The sequence below is a fragment of the Ptychodera flava genome, chromosome 16, assembly GCF_041260155.1.
Source record: "Ptychodera flava strain L36383 chromosome 16, AS_Pfla_20210202, whole genome shotgun sequence".
Lineage (NCBI taxonomy): Eukaryota > Metazoa > Hemichordata > Enteropneusta > Ptychoderidae > Ptychodera > Ptychodera flava.
Genome location: NC_091943.1, coordinates 7,313,208 through 7,332,317, shown reverse-complemented (window position 1 = coordinate 7,332,317; position 19,110 = coordinate 7,313,208). Strand labels below are relative to the sequence as shown.

The 19,110-nt window shown below is 38.3% G+C and overlaps 1 long non-coding RNA gene across 1 annotated transcript; it reads left to right on the top strand.

The window, feature by feature from the left end:
• Positions 1-3,738: 3,738 nt before the first annotated feature.
• On the top strand, positions 3,739-18,632 carry LOC139152659 (uncharacterized). The gene is made up of 4 exons (XR_011556678.1): positions 3,739-3,994; positions 14,815-14,910; positions 16,148-16,224; positions 17,827-18,632. It is a non-coding gene; the product is annotated as an uncharacterized lncRNA (long non-coding RNA).
• The last annotated feature ends 478 nt before the right edge of the window (positions 18,633-19,110 follow it).

Genomic DNA, 19,110 nt, shown 5'->3' with positions numbered 1-19,110 from the left:
TGAAAGTCTTCCCTTTTCCTTAACCTAATCAGCTCCTTGTCTTTCATTTAAAGTTTCATCTCGCCATACTACCTATTGTTGCATTATTTTCAGGATGTAAAAAGTTGGATTTAACTGAAAATCGAAGAGTTGTTATAGAAGCTGGTGGTACAGATAACGAAGAAGATGAGTGTACAGGTAGCTGTCTGGAAACAAGCTTGAGAACCTCAGTTCATCTCTAATGTAGATTTAAACTTCCAAGGGTCAGTAACTGAATTTTGATAAATTTCTGTATTTTTGTTCTGAATTAATCAAAGCTTTGTAGCATGCTATGATCAACTAAATGTTGTCGGAGAATAAGCTTTCACAGACGTGTAGTCCCCCTTATTTAAATTAAAGTTGAAAGCGACAGACCATTCAGAGTAAAAATGTCCGCTCTGAATTACTGATTTTTCTGAATTTTCACTCTGAATTTTCTGTCACTTTCTGCTTCCATTTTTCATCCCCCCCCCCCCTTGCATCTGATGAAGGAGACTTCACGTCTTTGAAAGCTTATGCCCTTGTAACATTTAGTTGACCATAGCGTGCTACCAAACCGTAGATTATTTTGTATTGTAGCTCAACAGTCTCTTGTACTTAGCAACTGGTTTTTAGCTTTGCTGTCAGCTAAATAGGTGGATGTGTAGCATTGTCCTCAAATTTGTACATCCAAAGGTTTTTCTTCAAAACAGAATGTACGAATCCTTAAATATTTGGATTACAGGTCCCAAGGGATTACCCTAATCAGATATGTTCAAATTATGATGAAATATGCAAATTTATATTTTTGAGGCTAATTTTGCTATTCTTTGGCAAAAAACTTCTTCTATTTTTCTGCCGTCTTCAATATTTGGTAAACATGTCCCTAAAAATGACCTTAGTCAAATTTGTGCTAGTTGTGATGAAATATTCAAATTTTTATATTTCATGGCAATTTTTGTCATTTTTTGGTCAAAAAATCTTTAAAAAATCTCTTTCAACACTGCTAATCGAACAGTTTTGATATTTAGGACATAGATCTCTACTGATAGTCGTTTTCAGATTGTTCAAATTATGCAGAAATTTGGAACTTTGTAATTTTAGGACATTAAAGATATTTCAGACATTTTTAAGACATAAAGGGATTACCAGAATGTGATATATTCAAGTTATGATGAAATGAACATTTCTTTCATTTTAAGGGTGATTTTTACCATTTTTGGTAAAAAAAATTGTATAAAAATTAATAGCAGGGTACACCAGAATTTGAAAGGTCTTTTTGAATATATTTTAAATTTCTGAGAAGTATATTTTTGAAATGTCACCCATTTATTTCAGGGTTTATTTAAAGATATTACAAACAAACAAACCTTTTTGTTTATGAAGGAATTTGTTGGACTAGGAAATAGGTTTTACCCTGCCAAGGACCAACTTTCCCCACTTTCTGCATGTTGTGCCTTACTGTGACACTTTGACACTTTGACATGTTGTGTTTACTTTAGTGTGGACAACTATATACCATGTTCACTAGAGAAGCCTTGACTAACTTTTTTCTTCTTCAAAATTTACAATTGTCTATACAAGAGGAAATGTCTTTAAGAAACCATCTTACAAAAATGGAGTATGCATTTCATACATATACTTTTCAACACAATAAGTATGCCAAATTTTGAGCTTTTTCAGATTATTTTTGTACATTTTAAACAAGTATGAACATAAAACGTCATCCACAATATGGTGATTTTTATTGCTAATGTTTTTGATAGGAGGTGTTAACACTGTTGGTTTTTTCCTCTGACAAACTTTACATACAAAGTTGCAATGTTTATTTGCCCATTTTACAGTAAATTATTGTATTTTACTCTAGGAATGTTTCGTGTATTTTTAGAATAAAATAATTTTACTGTATATCAATGTTCTGCAATGTTATTTCAAGGCTTGAACACCCCGTGAACGCCAAAATTAAAGGTGTTCAACAAGCGCGCATCATGTGTTCTAGCCTTTAACACACTTATCGTTGAACGGCGTCCATGCGTTCAAAAAGTGTTACAGCCCTTTGAACGCGTAAAAGCGTTCAATGTTTTGAACACATTTCATGTGCAACGTGTGTTCAGATATGGAACACCATGGTGTTCAATATAATGTCTGATGAACACGTAGCGTTCAAAATCTGCACACGTATGTTCAAAAATTGAACGTTGGTTGAACACGTAGTGTTAGATTTCTGAACGTCTAGAGGCGTTCAAAAAGTGTTACAAAAAGGCGTTTAATTGGTGTTCTATCCTTGAACACTTAACTTTACAGTGCAGTGTTGAACACCTGTGAGCAGAACGGCGCAATACATGTTTATTTTTTCTGCGCTCACATCCTTTACAAATATGCGGCCTGTGGTAGTTTTTTTTTGGGGGGGGACTTGAAAAAATTGACCATATAGAGGGGAGGGGGGCATTTGAATTTTTTTTAGGGTACTTAGGGGGGGGGATCTGAAAAAAAATAAGATTTCAATCAAGATTCCTCCAGCCCCCCCCCCCCCTAATCGTTATTTGTGAACGCAGCCTTAGTGTTTAGTTTGCTATAATGACATGGTCTTTTCAGGAGCTCGAGATCACCAACGATAACATGTCGCGTACGGTACAATCGCCTCGCCGATCGAGTATAAAATAAAATGACTTGTCAGGCTGTGTGATTAGGTATACTATGCTTTCGTGCCAATTATGGCAAATAAACATTACAAGAAGGTGACAGTTGATGTCACATTCTCATGTATCGGGAAACAATTGTGCGGCAGGAAGCTTCCCATCTCTCTCTCTACACAATCATGAACGGTGAAGACGGCGATTCAAAATGGCGACCCGACAATGCGGGGGATGTGGCTACAAGCTTTCTTTGTTTTACTTCATCAAAACATGTACAAAATAGGCCTAGCACAAATCTTTTTGTAGGATTCGTTTGCTCTTGAAATGCACGGGAACATGGGTCGATTGCATCTTTTGCCTCGTGCTCCAAGGAAATGAAAGTTCTGTCAAAAGTCTACGTCCAACACAGCTACACTCAGAGTGATAAAAGTATTAAAATCAATACAAGAACGAATATTCACTGGAAGCTCGTTCCATAAAAATGGGGCTGCAGAACAGAACGCTCTATCACGTACCATACCTTTTTGTCTTGGTCATGAATGTATTGAGTTTAAAATCGTTCGCAGAACGAAGTTTGCGCCTAGGTACATTTTTTATTCAATCTCTCAGATATTGTGGACCAGCACCATATAAACATTTAAAAGTAATAATTAAAATCTTGTAAATGATACGATGGTGTACAGGTAGCCAATGTAGTTCCTGCAGAAATGGTGTAATAAGATCAGAACGCTTTGACCAACTTATAACTCTGGCTGCTACATTTTGAACATGCTGAATGCGATTAATAAAATACAGTGGCAAGCCATACAGCAAAGAATTACATTTTCATTTTCAAGATGCAGGATAAGTATATTCATAATCTGTATAGTCAGTAAAATTTGCTGCTTAAGCTTAATCCAACAAGGTCAGGTTATTAGTTACCAACTCTTACAACTGTGAATGTAAATATGACAATTTTGTGAGAAAAAATGTTCCAACATTGGCAATTATCGCAGGATATGAGGCACGATTCATTTATGCAAATGGGATTTTGGGTAGCGAAGGGTAGCGGAGGTAGCGATCATAATTTCAAAGTTTCATCTATTTTTATCTACTTAGCAATTGTTTAAAAGTATAGTACTTGCTTAATGTCAAACAATTACACCAAACTATCAACCTTTAACGTGTCAATTAAGCCCAACACGGCACGCACTATATTCTGAACTCGGATGGTTATGTCTGCCGTGTGTGCGTAACTAGTGCGAACAGCTTCAGCCAGCGGGACCGACTGTACAGCCACGGTCGTGGAGGGTCGTGGTACAGCACATCTACCGAACACTAACTACGTTCCCGGTTTTTGTTCAAGTTAAAGAAAGATAGTGGTAAGTGCCTACTGCTTTGTATTCCTATAAGACACTGTGCGGCTGTTATGAAGCTAATAACCCTTTCCCGATTTTTGTCGCGGGTAACTTGTGAGCTGCAGTGGCTTCTACGAGTCACTCGACCCACGCTCGACCCCTGACCGTTTCGACCCCTTCGGTATGAATGAAACTTGTATCATTATCATCTCGAAAGTACGTCCTCAGATTTTTCGATGCTCATAGCACTTTGAAAGACTTTAGTGGAACCTTGTAACGTCGGGAACGCACCGAATGGCTCGACAGATACATTGTGTGCGGTGGGACGCCGTATAACGCCGGGAACACACAGCACGGTATTCAGGGCACAGTTACGTGTGGTTCATTACACAGCGGCCGCGGTTATGCATACCACGGCCGCCGTGTAATTCTGATGCAGGGCCAGGCCGGTATACCACGGCCGCCGTGTAATTCTGATGCAGGGCCAGGCCGGGCCGAATAAAAAAGGTCAGTCAGTTGCGAGCTGGGCCAGTAGGAGTATGGTTATATGATGAGACTACAGTATTATTCTATTTTCTAGGTCTGGCTAAGCAATGTCAATGTCATTCATGAGCGCGATGTTTGCAAACTTCCTTCCGCCATGGAGGTTATCTCGTTTCAACGCTAACTACACGATGACATCGGCCGGAATGTGCAGTGTTCGCGCTACCGCTCGCCAGACGGCAAAGTGGCGAATTGATTCACTCATTGGCGACTCAGACGGTCAGAACAATCGCCAGACTGGCGACTCAAAATTTGCACGTTCGGTCACTTTGTTCTACGATGTTCTGTTGCATTGCGGTGTTTGTTTTACTTCTTGGGAAGTCTTGCACCATAGTACTACCGTACTCATCTAAGTATAAGCCCCGCCACTGTTTTGAGAGTATAATGGGTCGTACAAGTTGGTAAAATTACTTTTCAGATCAAAGAAACTAATGGGACATCGAAGTTCCCGTGATAGTATCGTGAGGAAAATGGCACGTATACATGTACTTGTGCCCCTCCGAAATGTCCCCCGTTACCTAAATAGAATAGTCCCACTTCAGTGACGTCCGCCATTGTTCACGTTCACGCTGTCCTGTTTTCCCGGGAGGTTGTCATAGTCTAAACATGCAATTTCAGTTGTTTTCAGCGATCATCCTTTCATCTGTGAAGAGCTTTTACCGGTGACCATTACAATTTTCACTGCTCTGCTGTTGTTTTCACAAGACACGGACCGTTTGATCTTGGAAAGTAGAGTTGCTTTTACGTGCAGCCAATGCACATGCCAGTTCACGGGTTCAAACCTAGCTGCAGTACAGTAGCTCGAGGTTTTGCCTGGGTATTTGGGTCGGACGGCAAAACCGTCCGACCCAAATACCCAGGCAAAACCTCGAGCTACTGTACTGCAGCTAGTTCAAACCATGCTCTTGAACGTGAACGGCAGCATACATGATGTCTTTGTTTCACGTTTATATTTTATTTCAAGGTATGATTCAAGCTGAAATGTCACCAAAATGTCACTTTTATAGCGAGGGATTGTGCAAACCAGTTTGATTTGAAACAGCTTTGTAAAACACTGTTTACTTAGCTCGGAAATTGTTACTGAGTTTTGCTGTCTTTTGGCCATGCACGGACGTGTATCAGTATCAGTACTAGTGATCATGGCATGCCATGCCACGTTCATGAAGATCTTGAGGATGTTTCTCTTTTCTGTATTTTTTTGTACTTCAAAGTTCAAGTGGTGATCAATGGTCATGCATGAGTTTTGATACGAAGCATTCTTTTTATTGAACTATTAAAGCAGCACTGAGGATACATAGGATGATGAGAATGTGGCAGACTTCTGAAATATTTGGTTATGATTACTCTTGAGTGTTTAATGATATCACCTTTGACCCTTCGAGATGAATGTGTGTGACCCTTGACCTCACCTCTCAAAAGAAAAATCTGGCTACTTGTGTTCACACTGTATTAGCCAAAAAGGCTAATCAGCTGGAGTAGCCAGAACAAACCCTGCCATCGTATTTTGCTTTCCATTAAAATACCTTTGAACCTACGATTTACTACCGTCAAACCATAGCATAAAACGTTATTCATCCGACGATCAATGATTAAGTCATTGTTACTGCCAATTTATACCTCTCGATCGTACTCCCTACCCGCGATCTGTTGAAAGGGTGAGGTCAATCAATGTGTTTTTCAGAGTTAAACGTCAGACGTTCTCGTTGTTTACTGAATGTTCAACAAAATAACATAAAAAAAAAACTAAAATTGGCATGCGTATAAAAGCATCTGTTGACTGTGAAGAGAAAATGTACGCAATGTAAGTGGTAGACAGCTCCCACTGGTACTGGCCGAGTTGGTCGGCGCGGGCACTGGCCAAGCTCGCAACTGGCAGACCTCTCAGGTTACCGGCCGGTGTCCTTGCTGTGTGTTCCCGGCCTTGTATGGCCTCCCCATATAACTCTGGGAACACACAGCATTGTACGTAGGGCTAGGCCGGGTCCATCAAAGTCGCCAAAAACTATGAACAGTCTGCGCGCTGCACTTGGTCGTAAAAGTGTCTCCGCATTTTGTGTATCGAAACAGCTAAATTGTTTGTTTTAGAAGCCAATTTTCCCAGGAAAGATACATGATATATTCAGTAAAACGTCATGAAACAAGAAAGATATGACAAGGTAGAGGTGAGCACAATTAGCGACAAGAGAGTGTGAAATATTGGGGTCGAAACGGACAGGGGTCGAGGTGACTTACTCCGAGTCCTACTGCAGCTAATATTGAGCTTTGTCTCCAAAAATCTCCAATCTTTCGGTTGAAGCGCAAACGGTGCGCCGTCTGGGCCATGTCCAACCAACATGCGCTTCCACCGGAAATCTGGAGATTTTGGAGACAGAGCTCACTCTTCTTTTGTTCAGTTCTCCCTTGACCCTTCGCTGTTCGTTCAGCCCTTTACCAAGTGAATGTAAGCCTTTACGTATACCATTGGCATCACATTGCCTTTGACTGTGCATTCGAATCCAGCTTGGAATACCTAGGCCAGTCCAAACATTCAATAATTGTTGTATTTTTAAGTATCTTAAGGAATGCTCTTTCCCCTCTATATTTCCTCTTTGTCTACATATTGTTATGTAGGTCATTTCCCCCACACTCATCATGACCTGAGTTCAATTAGTCTAGAACATTCTCAAGGTCACTGCCCTTGATGACCTAACAACCTTGAATTCAATTAGTCATGTTTGGAATGTTCTGGAAAGTTGATTAGTTGTGTAAGGGAGATAATTTTAGAACAGTAATTAGCATGTCAATAAAAGTTCTAGATTGTTCTTATATGCCTTTATAAAAGGGACGTGCTCAGCTTCCAGTCAGACTTTTGGATCGTGTCTCTTGTGTGTTACTAAACTCCAGCAGTAGTCATTCTCAAGACTTTTCAAGACCTTCACTGCCAACGCTGGATTTATACTGTGGACTTTGTGCAAATTCAAGCCTGCAAGCCAAGGACTGTTCATTCATCCGACTGACTGTTACAACTCTGAGACTGGAGCTTTGCCGTCCCAGCTGAGATAAGTAGTCTGTACACTTTTAAAGCTTGTACTCTGTCCCTAACTTAGCAATTAGTTTTGTTTTCGTAATAAATTTTGTTTAAACGGAAACTGCTGAGTTCACCCTTTTGTTCGTTTTCTCTGCACGTAACAAATTGGGGGCTCGTCCGGGATACGAATATTTTGAGCCGTTTGACAACATTTTGACAGCCTTTTCAAAACTACTGTATACTGTGAACTCAGCGAAATTTAATCATGGCGGAATTTAAACCAGAGGAAATGGATGACCTTGATCAGGACACATTTGATTCCCTCAGAAAGATGACCTCATAGCACTGGCCAATTTCCTTAAAGTAGAAGTCAAAAGATCTATGCGCAAGAGGGAAATACAGTACCGTATTGCCAAACATCTAGTTAATTTAGGCCAATTTGAGGAATCCACATTGAAAGATTATGAGCCCGAGTCTACCTTTGAACTAAGAAAATTAGAATTAGAAATGCAGACAAATTTGGAGATCAAGAAACTAGAATTACAAATGGAAAAAGAGAGACAGGCATTAGAAAAAGAAAAAATACAAATGCAATTAGAAATGGAAGAAAGACAGAGAGAGAAAGATAGGCAGGAAAGATTAGAAATGAAACGTTTGGAGCTTGGACAGTCAGGAAAATTCTTCCCTTCAGACAAGTTTGACATCACTAAGCATTTCAGGTTAGTTCCCCCTTTCCAAGAAAAGGATGTTGATAAATATTTCCTTCATTTTGAGAAAATTGCTCAGAGTCTGAGTTGGCCTAAGGAGTCCTGGTCTATGCTTTTGCAGAGTGCTTTGGTGGGTAAAGCCAGAGAAATTTACATTCAGTTGTCAGTAGAGCAGGCTTCAGATTATGATTCTGTGAAGGAATTAATTCTCAAGGGCTATGAATTGGTGCCTGAAGCTTACCGTCAGAAATTTAGGGATTGTGAGAAGGTAAAAGATCAAACTTATGTTGAATTTGCTCGAACAAAAGAACAACTGTTTGATCGCTGGTGTTCTTCTGAAAAGGTTAGTCAGAATTATGACAAATTACGACAACTTGTTTTGATTGAGGAATTTAAAAGGTGCATCCGAGTGACATCAAGACGTTTATCAATGAACAAAAGGCAGATACATTAGAGGTTGCTGCACGTTTGGCCGATGATTATTCGTTGACCCACAAATCTTCATTTCTCAGCAAACCATCCAGTCCTTTTCATACAGAAACAATGCAGGTAAATTTAACTCCTCCTTTTCATCCAAGAATTTTTCAAAGGAGAGTAGGAAATCAAATGACAACAGTTCACAGAGTTCACGTAACACTCCCACATCATCAGATCCCAAGTCTCAATCTCCTTCTGACAAACAGTTTGGTACACTTTCTTGTAATTATTGTAAGAAAGACGGCCATTTAATGTCAGATTGTTTCAAATTGAAAAGAAAACGTGAAGGTCAAAGTGGTCAAAGTGGATCTAAGCCCACCGGCTTTATTTCTTCATCAACTCGATTAGAGTCTAATAATGTGTGCAACACATTTTCTGAGGTTAAACCCCTCTTATCCCCAATTAATGAGGTCAAGGTCAATTCTTCTCAAGATAGCATTATGGGTATTTTCGAGCCATTATTCATAATGGTTTTATATCACTTTCTAGTGATTTCTCTTCCGCTACCCCTGTCAAAATTTTAAGAGATACCGGGGCTTCCCAGTCTCTTTTGTTGGCAGATACCCTGCCGTTTCTGAAAAGTCATTTTCAGGTTCTAAAGTTCTTATTAAGGGGGTAGATTGTAATGACTACATTCCTGTTCCTCTCCATAATGTCTATTTGTCTTCGGACTTTGTTTCTGGACCTGTGGCTTTAGGTATTAGGCCTTTTTTGCCTTTTGAAGGGATTCACCTTCTTCTTGGAAACGACCTTGCTGGGGACAAGGTCATTACTAATCCACTTGTGACTGATAATCCTACTTTAGATCAGGATCCAGAGCCAATTGAACAAGAGATACCCGATTTATTTCCTTCATGTGCCATTACTCGAGCCATGTCAAAGAAAACTTCCGAGAATCAAAATACTCTCAAAAATAATGTCACTGATGTTGACTTAAATGACACCTTTCTCAGTCAGGTGTTTGACACGGATCATTCCGTTATCCCTCGTGGATTTGAAACTTCCAGTAAAACTTCTGCTGACCAAAGTCAGACATTTTCTAGATCAAATCTCATTGCAGAACAACACAAAGACTCAGATATTTTGTCTTTGTTTGACAGGGTAGATGATGAAGGTAAAACTTCAGATAGCTCTGTTTCCTATTATACAAAATCTGGTATTCTCATGCGTAAATGGAGACCTCCAGATGTTTTGGTTGATGACGATTGGGCTATAAAACATCAAATTGTGGTTCCAAAGCCCTACCGTGCTGAAATATTGCGCCTGGCCCATGAAACCCCCTGGGCTGGTCACTTAGGAGTCAGGAAAACTTATCATAAAATTCTCAGTCACTTTTATTGGCCTAATCTCAGGCAGGATGTAGCACATTTCTGTAAAACTTGTCACACATGTCAAATGGTAGGAAAGCCAAATCAGACCATTCCAAAGGCCCCTTTACAGCCAATTCCTGCATTTCAAGAACCATTTAGTAGGATTCTAATAGACTGTGTTGGGCCCCTACCAAAAACAAGATCAGGAAATGAGTATATGTTGACAATTATGTGTACATCAACCCGGTTCCCAGAAGCCATACCACTGAGAAACATAAAGACAAAGACTATAGTGAGAGCTTTAGTCAAATTTTTCACTTTATTTGGCCTCCCTAAATGTGTCCAGTCCGATCAAGGCTCCAACTTTATGTCTGGTATTTTTCAACAAGTAATGGATCAGCTAGGCATTAAACAGTATAGGTCATCCGCCTATCATCCAGAAAGTCAGGGTGCTCTTGAGCGATTTCATCAAACTTTGAAAAACATGATTAGGACCTACTGTTTTGACACAGAGAAGCAGTGGGATGAAGGAATTCATTTTCTGCTCTTTGCTGTTAGAGAGTCAATTCAAGAGTCTCTTGGTTTTAGCCCATTTGAGCTTGTATTTGGACATACAGTCCGTGGCCCACTCAAGCTCGTTAAAGAGAAATTCCTATCAGACGATGATGATTGTCTGAATATTTTGCAATATGTGTCAGATTTTCGTACAAAACTCTCTAAAGCATGTGAATTAGCCAGAGAAAATCTTGAGTCATCTCAGCAGTCAATGAAAACCAAATATGATAAAAGCACCTCAAAACGGAAGTTTGAACCAGGTCAAAAAGTTCTTGTTCTACTTCCAATTCCTGGCAAACCACTCCATGCTCGTTACTTTGGGCCATACCTAATTGATAAAAAATTGAGCGATTTAAATTACATCATAATAACACCTGACAGGCGAAAACAAAAACAGCTATGTCACATAAATATGCTTAAGCCATATTTGGATAGGGATAATCCTACTATAACTCAGCCTGTCAGTGCAGTCAGTTCAAACCATTATGAAGATAGTGATACTGAAACTGACTTAAGTGAAAATACTCTAAACTCAAAGCTGGGCTCGGTCAAGCTTCAGAACTCAGAAATCCTGGAGAAGCTGGTGTCTACAAAGTTGGCACACCTCCAGCCAGAACAACAACAACAGGTAAAAGAACTGCTCCACGAATATAAACACCTGTTTCAAGATGTTCCAACGAGGACAAACGTCATCTATCACGACGTTGATGTTGGGGACAGTAAGCCTGTAAAACAACATCCATACAGATGAATCCAACAAAAGCGAAATATCTCCAGGAAGAAGTCAAATACCTGCTGGACAATGACTTTATTGAACCCAGTAAAAGTAACTGGAGTTCGCCGTGCATACTTGTTCCCAAATCAGATCACAGTTATCGTATGTGCACGGACTTTAGGAAGGTCAACACTTTAACAAAGACAGACACTTTCCCAATCCCGAGGATTGATGACTGCATCGACCGAGTGGGAAAGCCAAGTATGTGACGAAATTTGACCTACTGAAGGGATTTTGGCAAGTCCCTCTGACGGATCGTGCTCGTGAAATATCCGCCTTTGTTACACCAGACGGATTGTTCCAGTACAAGGTGATGCCATTCGGAATGAAGAACTCCGGCAACGTTCCAACGGATGATCAACGACGTCATATCCGGCTATACGGGTGTGCAGCTTACGTTGACGACGTAGTCTTGTATAGTGACACCTGGGAGGAACACATCAAGCTCATGCGAAAGTTCTTTGAGAGACTGAGCAAAGCAATGTTGACTGTCAACCTTGCCAAATCTGAGTTTGGTTGGGCAAGGGTAACTTACCTCGGACATACTGTAGGACAGGGTGAGGTAAAACCTGTTGATGCCAAAATCAGTGCCATTTCAAGTTTTCCCATACCAAACTGCAAACGACAACTGATGCGCTTTCTCGGTATGGCTGGTTACTACAGAAAATTCTGTCCAAATTTCTCCACAATTACTGAGCCTTTGACTAACTTACTTAAAAAGAAAGTAAAGTTTGTTTGGTCAGAGCAATGCCAACAGGCATTTGATACACTTAAAGCCATACTGCAAAGTGCCCCAGTGTTGTCTGCACCAGATTTCACTTTGCCATTCAAATTAGCTGTGGATGCTAGTGATACGGCTGCTGGTGCTGTTTTATTGCAAGAGGATAGTCATGGTGTAGATCATCCTGTTTGCTATTTTCACGCAAATTTAACAAATCCCAGAGAAACTACTCTACAATTGAAAAAGAGTGTTATCTTTGATATTAGCTTTACAGCATTTTGAAGTTTATGTTACTTCTTCAAATCAGCCAATAGTGGTTTATATTGATCACAACCCTCTTGTTTTTCTGCAGAAATTTAAAGGCAAAAATCAGAGATTGCTAAGATGGAGTTTAATGTTACAGGAGTTTAATCTTGATATTAGACATATCAAAGGCAGAGACAATTTAATTGCAGACTGTCTTTCTCGTATTTAGAGTTTATTGTTGTTCACTTTCAAGAAGTTTTACTTTAGAAAAAAAAAAAAAAAAAAAATTCGAGTACTTAAATCCTTTTCAAGATTACATTTCTAAAAGAAAGATTTTTCTTTGAAAAATTTTCTTTTTTTGAAGAGGGGGTGTGTTATGTAGGTCATTTCCCCCACACTCATCATGACCTGAGTTCAATTAGTCTAGAACATTCTCAAGGTCACTGCCCTTGATGACCTAACAACCTTGAATTCAATTAGTCATGTTTGGAATGTTCTGGAAAGTTGATTAGTTGTGTAAGGGAGATAATTTTAGAACAGTAATTAGCATGTCAATAAAAGTTCTAGATTGTTCTTATATGCCTTTATAAAAGGGACGTGCTCAGCTTCCAGTCAGACTTTTGGGATCGTGTCTCTTGTGTGTTACTAAACTCCAGCAGTAGTCATTCTCAAGACTTTTCAAGACCTTCACTGCCAACGCTGGATTTATACTGTGGACTTTGTGCAAATTCAAGCCTGCAAGCCAAAGGACTGTTCATTCATCCGACTGACTGTTACAACTCTGAGACTGGAGCTTTGCCGTCCCAGCTGAGATAAGTAGTCTGTACACTTTTAAAGCTTGTACTCTGTCCCTAACTTAGCAATTAGTTTTGTTTTCGTAATAAATTTTGTTTAAACGGAAACTGCTGAGTTCACCCTTTTGTTCGTTTTTCTCTGCACGTAACAATATAATGTATTTGAAGTTTTTCTATGGGCCTGGGTGAAAGAGATTTTATTAAAACATTATATCATCAAGTGAAGTAAGAATACGTAGATTATATGTTAATATTATAGTATTCTTGGGAGTTTGAAACTAAATCTTGGCTAATAAATATAAAGTTCACGAGCAATAATTATTGTTTATCGAGCATATCTTTTGGGAAAAAATAATCAGAAAGTCAGCCGTGCTGAAGGGGTAAGCCTGATTTATGTTTCACATTCCATAATCATGTACCAAGTTCCCAGGTCTTATGGTTTGCGATTCACTCAGAATTTAATTCAGACGTGTGGCTGACTTTGCTGAGAATAAATCGACATGGAAGCATGAACAATCTTTATTTCCTGGCATGCTGTACTATCAAAATATTTTCAAGATTTCAGTGTGTTAACGCTCATGGTATGTTTTAATTCCCAATAACAATCAAAAGCTATGTTTCTTGTACCAAACTCAACTGAGGGAGACTTCAGTAATTATGAGCAGGTGGGTCGGGGGGTTAATTGGTATGCATGAGATTGCCAAAGGAGACCCTCCCATCCTTTTTTTCTCAAATTCTGCCCCCTCCCAAGTCTGTATTCACAAATCAAATGAAACCGTCCTTTTCTTAACATCAAGACGGCAAATTCTCTGACATATTGGGGAATAGCAATTCTGTTTACATATTAATATAATAAATCTTGTAAATCGCAACATCAATGGTCTCCACGATTGGATTGAAAAATTGTGCTGCCTCATTTCCATATTTTAGCATAACATTAGCATACTATCTGCCTAAAATTTGAGTACCTGTCACAACTTTCCTAAACATGTCACTCTACTCAGTAGACATGATGATCACATGATGAATAGACTCTCAAAAAGCAATTGAGAATAACAACTTTGTAACTACATGGAACTTCACTGTGTATCAAGTGAAGTTACATGTAGCATAAAGCCGGTCAGTTTTCTAGAAAAAAATTTTCTTTGAAATTGAAACACTTTGTAAGAGTATTGACAATGATAAATACCGAACATTTTAATCCTTCAAAAACTACCGCAATAATACAGAGTTGAAAGAAAGTCACATTCCAAAGTGGCCTTATTTTGTTACATGCTTTGTAAGTGGGTAATTCCAACACTCAGCTAGCTGCCACATTTAATGGGCCAGTGGAGAACTCTGATTATGAAATACAATTTTATACTCTTTTAATGGGGTCCAGTGAGTTGCTGTAAGTTTGATGAAATTTTAAAAATTGCAGTCTGTGCTATTTAAAGGGGAAATTTACCAAGGCTGATTTTCACATGTGTGCTAGCTTCTAGGTTGCTATAATATGGGAAAGCCATTTTTGCCATTTATAACTCCCATTATTTTTTACAAAAATGGGTAAAATTAGTTACAGAAGTTGCAGTTTAGGGCTTCATCAATTTGATTTATTTTGAATCATGGGGGGAAAAGTGCCAAGGTTGTAGAAGTGGTGATCAAGACTCAGAGTCATTAGCTTTCATTTTGAACTCACTGCGGTGTGTATGTGATTTGTTCTTTTAAAGCTATAGGAGTTGGGTGAAGATGTTGTCATGGATCCCAGTCCTGAGATCGCTGTCATGAATTTCTGTCCCAAGGATGTTGATCATAAAAGTGATATTGTAAGTTCTGAATAATTTTCCTAATGCAGTATAAATATATGCCAGATAGACTCAGATAGTATCATGCATCTAGAAGTCATGTTATCATGGTACAAATACTTCGCAACAGTATGTGTGTACAAATAGGAATAAATAAGACCATTTTATGCATTTGTTGTTGTTACTTCCTTGTTTTGTCGTAGTTGAGCAAAGGCACTTCTGCAGTTGTGGACTCAAATAACCAATGGCTCATTTGCATATCAACCAATCCGATCACTTCAAAAAAAGATAAACAAGATGTCATCAACATCAAACACTCACATGATGAACTACATGTATACTGTACATAAATTTCATTCCAAAGTATCACTTTGTTTGCTTTTCAATCTTTTAGGCCAAAAACGGAGTTGGTTTCTCATCATCGAACTTATTAATATAGACCAACTGCATCAACCTCCCTCCTAAAATATCAGGGGCTGTGCCATATTCATGTAGCTAAAACTATCAATTGCCAAGAAAATTGCAAACATGATAGCCTGTGCATGTTTTGTAAATAAACATTTTCCTGGTGCCTTGCGATTCATCAACTGTCTCAGAATGCTGCACATGCTCTTGTTCTGGCATCTCGCAAATTTCTTAGGGGCATGGTGCTCACAGAACATGAAATTGATGAACTGGAAGATCAGGCTTCATTACAGTCTAGAGTGTTTTAACTGAAGGAAATTGGCATTGTAAATAGATCACGTCTCCCATACAAAGTCATTTTAAAATATGAGAATGAAAGTTACCTTGTTTTTTAAAAGCTTGTCATTTTTAGCCTTCTTTCTCGACAATCATGATTTGGGAATATTCTCTTTGTTAATTTTTTTTTACAGATAGTAAAACTTGTGAAGCAAAATATTTCCCATATGGTGCATTTTAATATATCCTTGAATATTTGAAGGTCCCTGAAGACAGAGATACTGTACACATGATTTTTAGACTAAAGTTCTTACAACATATAAAGCCAAGTGGTTGAAAATACATACACTTTTGGCTCAATACTGCTTTTTACTGACTGTGCAGGTGGGAAAGTGATACTGTCTGGCAGGTACTCCCAAATCATGATTGAGTAGTGTTCATAAGTTATCTCTTCTTCTGCAATGTCAAATACAGACATTCTGCATTTCTAAGATGGATATTCAGTTACATGACTTCAGGTAAAAATATTTAGTTTTGCTAAATGATTTATACATGATGTGTGCTTTTTTTTGCTTAGCTTCAAGGGAAAAGATGCAAAGGAAAAGAAAGCACCATGTTCTTCTGAAAATGAGAAAGAGAAGCCATATAAAACTGGTCAGTGAATTGTTAATGATATACTGACGCCTTGCCAGTGTACTGAGTGGTTGTAAGGACAACACAGTACATGTACATGTGCTTGCCTGCTAAGTTGTGAGTTACCTGAAATTAAATAATTTCCTTTAATTCTTAAATTAAGGGGAAATTATTTTAGTAACTTTCAGTCATTAGGGCCTACAGCCAGTCAGTATGTTTCTAGATATAGACCTCATTTATGCACACTAGAGGGATGAATTATCATTGATAGGGTTTCTTTGTTCCTCTCACACATGGCAGCTTGGATGTGGAACTGACGTGAAGTAATGATGATATTAAACTGTGGAATTTTATTCTCCTTCCCAAGTTTTCTGCAGTAATACCTCTTCTTGACCTTTATCCTGTCCTTTCTTTCCTTTTAAGTGAGGTATAAACTGCTTTTGTGAAAAGATCTCCACCATCTCTGAGTCTGATCCTGTCACATCCGGGTTCCATTAGATATGTGTATAAATAGGTTGCATATATTCATATCATCAAAACCAGATACTGTGGTATCCAGGGAAATTCAGTGAAACCTTTTTTGTATTGATAATTTTTCAAAACAAACTATACAATCTGAGTTGACTGCAACCTATCTATTCAGAACAAATGTCAGACACTCTGTTTGTTCCCTCAGAACAGTAGCTGTAAGTTTTGATGATTTTGTAATTAATTTTGTTCTTAATTGTACCAACTGCACTGTCTTTTTCTATTGAGAAAAGCATGTTGCATGTCCAGTGTTTAACTTGTGAAGACAGCATATATCATATATGAAATTGTGATTGTTAGCAAATTAATTTTAGTCCACACCAAAATTTACAGTGCACTTTGATTAGGTGAAAACTTGACATTTCAAGGGAGAAGAAAAGATAGTTTAGTTGGTACAAAAACATTTTTTTTTTAAATCAGAAAAGTAACAGGTGTACTGTCCCTTTAATTAAACTTAAATTAAGACTGTCTAATGATGTGTGTTTTTGTGATGTCTATACAAATGTGTAGTTTATGTATTACAGCTAATCAAACCAGTCTCAAAGTGGCCTTTTAGTCAGGATGTAGTGGATGCTAAATGTAGCTTTTATCTATACTGTATTGCATTATTCAAGTTAAATTCCATAGAAACTATGTCAGTTAAGCAAGTGATTTCCCTCCATTCAACCCCCTGCTTTAAAATCTTAGACAGTACCACAGACTGCTTTGCTTTAACAAGGTATATCTGTGTGATTGTTTGCTTTGAATGGGATCTTTAAAATCGGTTCCTTTGGAAGACTTTGCCATGGATTTTACTTTTGGGAGGGCTTTGGAAGGAATTATCATTGGGTGAATATTAGACAATGTGAGGGGTTATACTCAAGTGTAGGCTATCATTGAACAACACTAATATTGATGCCTGGCAGTATCTTGACTCCATGTAATCCTCTTTCTAACAGGCTCCATAGACAAACCATAGAAATAAATACCACTTGGGAGAAAGAGGATTAAACAAACTGACATCCTGAACATGAAGAGAGTTTCAAACAATGACCAAAGTTCAGTGTCCTCATGTCTCTAATTTTTAAATTGTTCAATTTTCTTACCTTTCCATAGGAAGGAAGCATGCTACATTCATGGATGAAAAGTACCACCGACTGAGGCTGAGGAAGAAGCCATTGACAGGCACTCTTTGTCACAGTAACAAAGTCTGAAGCTGAAAAATACCCAGTGCAGGAAAAGTTTTGTACAACAGGGACTGGAAATAACTGAAATTGCATGTTAAAATCTGAGCCATAGCATTAGGAAAGCAAACATTTACAAGAGACTATAGTTTCACTATCACTATAGACTACTCCTAGGCAATGCAAATGCAGGATCATATTAATTATCACATGGTATGATTAGTCCAATCCCCATGTGGATTGCGTCTTCATATAAATGATACATACATGTACAAAGGAGTAAAATAGATGGATGATGTAATTCTTACAAACTTAAATAGCTTTTTAATCCCTATAGACACAAGGACAATGTATTGGAGCATACATATATGCAGTGTTACTTTCTTTCTGATATTATCAAAATTTGCCAGCCATTATTATTTTCATGTCTGGAGCTATTACTTTGGCATGTGTGAACTGAGGAAAGTGCACCATGACCCACGTATGTCCAGTGATTGTCTTCAAATGTGATAAGATTTGAAATGTCAATGTGTTGGCCTGCTATCTGTTTAATTTTTCATCATACAAAGGGCAATACAAAAAAACAGCAATACTTTGTTGGTGATTTTGAGTCTTTTCACTGAATTGCAAGCACAAACATTGAGAATTTCAAATAAGATTTTATTCAAACAATTCCTTTTTATCACATGCAAGAGGTCTCTATATATTTCAATTAAAGCACCTATTTACCAATTTTAACTGTATCATCTTTCGTGAGTTCTTTTTCAGGGGGGTGTCAAGTTACAAGTGTTAGTTGCATTATGGTGAACAAGTTCAACATCACCTTAGAGTTTGACGATGTTGAGTATTGTGACTTTGATGGAAAAATGCCTTTACAGATATTTTCTTTGCATGTGTGTTTCATCTTTCATGTAGTGAGAATCAGCGCTATACAATATCTTCCTTTCACACTAATTTTGCTCCTGAAGCACAACACTTCTTACAGACTGCTTCATAAGGGGAGAACCATTTGATTTTGGGGGGGGTATGGAGGAAATGGGTATGGGAGCAAATTTTTTTTTCCTGTCACAGTGACAGCAATTTTTTTTTCTACTGTAAGAGCTGCATCAATTTTTTTTTCAAATGGAGTAGCAATGCAAATTTTTTTTCTTTGTCATCAAGTTTGTGATGCGTTGTATATAAGGGAGCCGTCATTATTTACGGCCTGAAACTCAGA